The following is a 6,784-nucleotide window of genomic DNA, read 5'->3' as shown; positions in this document are numbered from 1 at the left end:
TCAGCCCAAGCCTGAATATTGTCCAGATCTTGTTGCATTTAAACATGGACTATTTCAGTATCTGGGCAATTGCAAATAGTGCTGAACACTGTGCAATTGTGAATGAACATACCCACTACTGACCTGATGATGGAGGGAAGGCCTTTCATGAAACAACTGCATAGCCTAGGACAGTACCCTGGGGAACTCCTGCAGAGATGTTCTGGAGCCGAGATGACTGACCTCCAACAACCACGACCATCTTCCTGTGGGTCTGCTATGACTCCAACTAGTGACGAGTTTGCCCCCTGATACTCATTGATTCTAGTTTTGCCAGCGCTGCTTGATGTCACACCTGGTCGAATTCAGCCTTGATGTCAAGGGCAGTCATTCCTGCCTCACCACCTTGAATTCAAAGCTTTTGTATGCGTTGTAATAAGGACAGAAGCTGAGTGGCTCTGGCAGAATCTAAACTGTGTGTCACTGCGCAGGTGCTGCTTGATAGCATTGTGGATAACATCTTCCATCACTTTATTGACGATTGAGAGTAGACTGGGGCAGTAAATGACTGGGTTGGATTTGCCCTGCTTTTCTGTTTACAGGACATACCTGGACAATTTTCTACGGAGACCAGTGGTTTAGTTGTACTGGAATGCTTTGGCTGGGAGTGGCTAGTTCCGAAGGATGAGAGAGAACCTGCTGCCTCTTGACAAATGGGCAGTTAAACTGCCTGCAGATGGAATGTCCTGAAGTAAAGGGGTTAATTGCAGGACAGGCTGTTTTAAACAGACTGCAAACACTGTAACAAGGAACAAGGAGCAAGAAAAGAAGGCAAACTGCAGACTTAAGGGTCTCCAGAAGTGTAATCAATGTTGGGGTCGAAAGAATATAAAGGATCATTACAACATCGCACCACAAACTTTGAAGAGAGAAAATTGTATAGGAATGCAGCACCAGAACAGTTCGGCAGCAGAACTTCAAAGAACAACACTACACAAGGATGGAACCCTGGACCCTCCTTGAGGCAGACATTGTTGGTTGGAATTGTAGCTAAATTCCCCCATTAATCATGTACCAGGCAAGTTCTAAGGCTTATCTTGCATACTTGAGGGGTGTTATTTTGATTGCTATATGCAATAAAAATTAAGTCATTGTTTCAGTATTTGATTGTCTGTGAGATTTCTTAAGTAGTTGCATTAGTGGCGATTTGTGGTTATTTGCCCACAATCGTGCTGGTAAATCAGTACTGCACAGGCTAACGTGCTGTTTGATTTCATTGTTTATGTTTGGCACATGTTACCTTCCCCAGAATAGGCTCAATTTCTTGGTGACTTGTGTGGATGTATTTTGGACTCAGAGTAACCTTTCCTCTTCGCATGACTATGGTGGTATCATGCCAACCTCAACCTTACTTTTGAGGACTTGGTTTTCAGAATTCATGTTCACGATTTCTTGCTTTCGGTTGCTTGTAGCGGCTTTCACAGTTGTAAACACATCGCTCTTTCCGGAGCTAAAGTGCCTGTACAGTTCTTGAACACTTCAGCCCAACTCCACTTCTGAGCTCTCAAGACAAAATTCTTACCTGCACTGTGACTGAAACTGGCTACAAGGTCGACGTGACCAACCAGTGCTTCGTGGTAGATGTCCCACTGAATGCAGCATGTCTTCATCGGTACAGTGTTACGTTTTATCAAATACGAAGATCTCCATCCTCCTACAACTTCCTTCACCACCCCGTTCGCAACTCTCTTTAACTGTCTAGGCCCTCCGTTTAGAATTCATTTCCTAAAACATGAGCGATGGATAGGTTTGAGGCACTGCTTACTAAACATTTGGTCGCTGGTCCTAATCCCTCCTTTGGTTAGATACAAATTTTTCTTTGATAACCAACCTTTGGTGTGCTACGGGATGCTTCACAATTGCTAAAGGTGCTATATAAATACAGGTTGTTTGAAACTCCCTCTCTCCCATTGCTCACCTCTTCCCCCTGGGCGGAATGAATTTTATTGTCTACACTTCTACATGTCGAGAGAGGAAACAATGCATTACAGGGAGTTAACCTGGGCCAAATGACTGTCGTGTGCAGATGAACTGTGGTATTGTCAGGTTGAGAGATGAAACTGAGGTAAATTACTTTAGTAATTTCTGAGACTTAATCTTTGCCCTCTTGTTTAGGGAGTGTCGCTCGCTCCCTCCCTCCCTCAGTGCCATTTCAGATCTGATTTCTCTGGCCTTTAACCGTGCCATGGGTCAGGTGCTTGGCAAGGAGGAGGACCGTAAATGCGTTTGAGTTATCAAAGATCACAGGAGGAAAAAGAAAGTCATCTCAGGGACTGCAGTTGATGAAGGAAGGAGCGTGACCTAAATCTTTGTACGTGAGGAATAGCTGGTCCAGTTTATTCCTAAACGTTCAGAAATTTGGCAACGTTGATCATCATTGTCGGAGAACTCTGCAACAACAGGTAAGGAGCCACGGGAATGTGTACATCTGAAGCTTCTGTACTTGCTTCAGAAATGAAGAAGGGTCTCGACCTGAAACGTCAAACTTTCCTGTTCCTCTGATGCTGCTTGGCCTGCTGTGTTTATCCAGCTTCACACCGTGTTATCTCAGATTCTCCAGCATCGGCAGTTCCTACTATTTTTGATTATTGTAGCTGGTTACGCAGCCGGAGCTAGAAGTAAGAAGTTTAGTTCTTGCAGTTCTTGCCAACAACATTGACAGTACTCCATACTTCATTGGATGTAAAATACTTTGGGGGTCCCCTGGTTTGTAAAGGGCTCAGTTTCACAGCAAGTAATTAATGATTTGCCATCCTTCAATCTTTTAAGATTTTTGTCATGTAAATCCACAAAAGAATGTTTAGAAACATAAGTGATCCATATGCTATGAAGTGAATGAATTAATTACCAAGAGCTGAAGCTTTCAGGGTTAATAATTATATCAACATATCTTACACTGGGAATAGGTATTTCATTCAAAACAGTCATACAGGTCTGCCAGGATTCACTGAGTATGTGGTTAACAGAAAGGAACACACACAAATGAATGAATTTATTATATTGATGTTGGGGAAAAAAAACTTTACATTGAAATATCCTAAAGCTCAAAGGCATCATATCCTGGAAAATTTTAGTCTCTTCCCCTCTCCCCCTCACACCCCGCCTTCATTGTCAATATTATTCACCCTTGTCACTCTAGCACCGTGGGGATGGAATTATATGGTCATGTTCTGTGACAGTGTTTCACGCTCTCCTTGTTCTCTGAGCAGCAAGCGGTCAAACTGACTCTAGTCGGTGGTGTATTTACCAGCTAGTGACTCTACTCATGTTGGAGAGGAGATGAGTAGTTTCTGATAGAGCCGGACAGGATGGAAACAGACCCTTTGGTCTAACCAGTCCATACCAATCATAATTCCAAAGTAAACTAGTCCCACCTTCCTGCGTTTGGCCCATATCTCTCCAAACACTTTGTATTTGTGTACTTATCCAAATGTTTATAGTGTTGCAATTGTGCCTACATGCACCACTTCCTCTGGAAGTTCAGTCCACACACGAACCAGGCTGTTTAAAAAATTGCCTGCATGCCTTTTTTTTTAATCATTCTCTTCTCATCCTAAAAAATTTCCCTTTTGTCTTGACTTCCCTCACCCTGTGGAAAAGACACCTGCCATTCACTTTATCTATACCCCTCATGATTTTAGAAACCTCCATAAGGTCACCCCTCAACCTCCTATGTTCCAGTGGAAAAAGTCCCAGCCTATCCTCATTACTTAAGTCCTCCATTGCCGGCAACATCCTAGTAAATCTATTCTGAAACATGTCCAGCTTAATCATCTCCTTCCTATGATCGATGATTTACTGGCAGTAGAAAGTCAGAACCAGTCAACCTTCTCTGTCCGTTTGGAAAGTTAATGCCTAAAACGGGCCAGTCCATCATATTCCAGAAATGAACTCGTAGGGTGGAAATGCCTTGTAACGTGAAAAGTACTTTTTATATTGGTGTGTACTTTGGGATTTTCTGAGGTCATGAACTGTGTTCTATATCAAAGTCAATTCTTCTTTAGCACATTTTCAAGCTAACTGCTGCAGATGCCTTTAATCACAAATGACTTACGTACTGTACCATGCTTGCACAGGTTTATAGGGGATTAGTTTGGTGAAAGGCGGTTCAGTGCTAGTATTCCGATCTATTTGAAGGTCTAGTTTTAGCATGAAATTCTGTTTCAAATTGCTGATCATCATAATTTGAACCTGCCTGGTTGAGTGCAGCTCCAGCAGCACTTAAGAAGCTTGACATCATCTGGTCCAAAGCAGCACGCTGAATTAGCACCACCTTCACAAACACCCAACCCCTCTACCACTGGTGCTCAGAAGCAGCAATGTAATATCTACAAGGTGCCCTACAGAAATTCACTGCAGCTCCTTAGACAGGATCTTCCAAACCCCTGACCACTTCCATCTGGATGGACAAGGCCACCGAAATATGTAAATACTACCGCCTCCAAGTTCCCCTCTAAGTCACTTAATACCCTGACTTGAAAAATACCACCATTTCTTCAGTGTCACTGGGTCAAAGTCCTGGAATTCCCTCCCGAACAGCACTGTGTATCCTTTGTCCCAAGGACTGGAGCAGTTCAAGAAACCAGCTCATCCTCACCTTCTCCTGTGTGATTAGGGGTGGGCTGTAAATACTGGCATGGTCAGCGATGCCCACATATCTGAAATGAATGAAAAGAAAATCAATCTCTAATTCCAAGTGATATTCATGGAATGGTCTATAATCCACAACACTCCCTCTTCCATAGAATGTGCTGGCTGACACATAGTGACACAGCTGAAGATCACCCAGCAACCAAGGGAGAGGGCATCCAGTAGAGAGGTCTGCAGATAAAGGTGGAGGAAGTTGAGTAGGAGGTTTGTCCTGGACCCGTCAACCTTCCTGTTCTTTTGTGTTGGTGCAGCTCTGTCTGTCCTCCTGAAGGTGACCTCCTGGTGACTTCTATAATCCAAACAGGGACTAGCAAATAAATGCTGGTCTTGGCAGAAATTTTCGCAACCTGTGACTGAACTTAAAAAAAAGAAAAATCAAGGCCTTGCAGTTCAAGACCTCATCTTGGCCACCCTGGGAGGCTCTATAGTCTCCAAGGTATGTTGGGAAAACCCCAAGTGTATCAATAACAAGCACACCTGCACTTGAAGCCAGCAAAGGCAGGTGCAAGCAAATTTTACTTGTTATTTGATTATTAGTTCTTTTAAGGTGAGGGATTGGGAAAAAGTGGGTATAATTCAGGGATTTAAGAAAAATAAGCTTTCTTTAGAAATCAACAGACTGATTTGTTTATTCTGTATCTGCTGTGAAAATTAGGACTCACCAATCTGCCAGACAGCTCTAGCTTGCGCTCCCTTTTATGACTTACAGTAAAGCAGTACTTTAATCGTTTCAGGAACTGGGTTATTACAAAGCCCAATCATGATCAAGTTTGTGATCAGTTATTTGACTACATTTCATACCAAATTACTCTGAAAATGACCAGTTTAGAAACCAGGTTATTGATGAAGTTAAAGCTAGTTATTGACCAGCTCACGAAAATCATTTCGCTGACATACTGAATAGGCCCATGCTGATTTACATCAGTGTGTTACTGACAAATTATACTTTCTGCACAAAATTGTCATTTTCTAATGTTGTAACTTTGGAGTGTTCACTGTAGTTCCTCACCTCTGCAACCATCTCCCCAATTTACCTCTTTTGACTCCCCTTAAACTCTCATCCCCATCTGAAGGATAAACAGACCGTAGATTGTTTATAGATAATAAAGTGTGAAGCTGGATGAACACAGCAGGTCAAGCAGCATCTCCAGGAGCACAAAAGCTGACATTTTGGGCCTCGACCCTTCATCAGAGAGGGGGATGGGGTGAGGGTTCTGGAATAAATAGGGAGAGAGGGGGAGACGGACCGAAGATGGAGAGACAAGAAGATAGGTGGAGAGGAGAGTATAGGTGGGGAGGGGATAGGTCAGTCCAGGGAAGACGGACAGGTCAAGGAGGTGGGATGAGGTTAGTAGGTAGGAGATGGAGGTGCGGCTTGGGATGGGAGGAAGGGATGGGTGAGAGGAAGAACAGGTTAGGGAGGCAGAGACAGGCTGGGCTGGTTTTGGGATGCAGTGGGTGGAGGGGAAGAGCTGGGCTGGTTGTGTGGTGCAGTGGGGGGAGGGGACAAACTGGGCTGGTTTTGGGATGCGGTGGGGGAAGGGGAGATTTTGAAGCTGGTGAAGTCCACATTGATACCATTGGGCTGCAGGGTTCCCAAGCGGAATATGAGTTGCTGTTCCTGCAACCTTCGGGTGGCATCATTGTAGCACTGCAGGAGGCCCATGATGGACATGTCATCTAAAGAATGTGAGGGGAAGTGGAAATGGTTTGCGACTGGGAGGTGCAGTTGTTTATTGCGAACCGAGCGGAGGTGTTCTGTGAAGCGGTCCCCAAGCCTCCGCTTGGTTTCCCCAATGTAGAGGAAGCCACACCGGGTACAATGGATGCAGTATACCACATTGGCAGATGTGCAGGTGAACCTCTGCTTAATATGGAAAGTCACCTTGGAGCCTGGGATAGGGGTGAGGGAGGGGGCGTGGGGGCAAGTGTAGCATTTCCTGCGGTTGCAGGGGAAGGTGCCGGGTGTGGTGGGGTTATCGTAGATTGTTTAGTTCAGTTTTAACCATATCCAACCAGTGTGCTGTCTCAAACACTAAATGCAAGTGTAGTGACTTTTCAACTATACATCTGGTATTCTTAACCTGCATCAAAG

General features: G+C 44.3%; 1 protein-coding gene across 2 annotated transcripts in view; it reads left to right on the top strand.

Annotated features, from left to right (window-relative positions):
• Window positions 1-2,259: 2,259 nt before the first annotated feature.
• sptbn5 (spectrin, beta, non-erythrocytic 5) overlaps window positions 2,260-6,784 on the top strand; it is a 365,898-nt gene continuing 361,373 nt past the window's right edge. For both annotated transcript variants that reach the window (XM_059649324.1, XM_059649323.1), the window contains exon 1: window positions 2,260-2,441. The gene's annotated coding sequence lies outside the window, so the exon portion shown is untranslated. The remainder of the gene's footprint in view (window positions 2,442-6,784) is intronic.

The sequence above is a fragment of the Stegostoma tigrinum genome, chromosome 10 (genome assembly GCF_030684315.1).
Source record: "Stegostoma tigrinum isolate sSteTig4 chromosome 10, sSteTig4.hap1, whole genome shotgun sequence".
Lineage (NCBI taxonomy): Eukaryota > Metazoa > Chordata > Chondrichthyes > Orectolobiformes > Stegostomatidae > Stegostoma > Stegostoma tigrinum.
The sequence above is the reverse complement of the archived record's forward strand: the minus strand, read 5'-3'. Positions and strand labels throughout refer to the sequence as shown.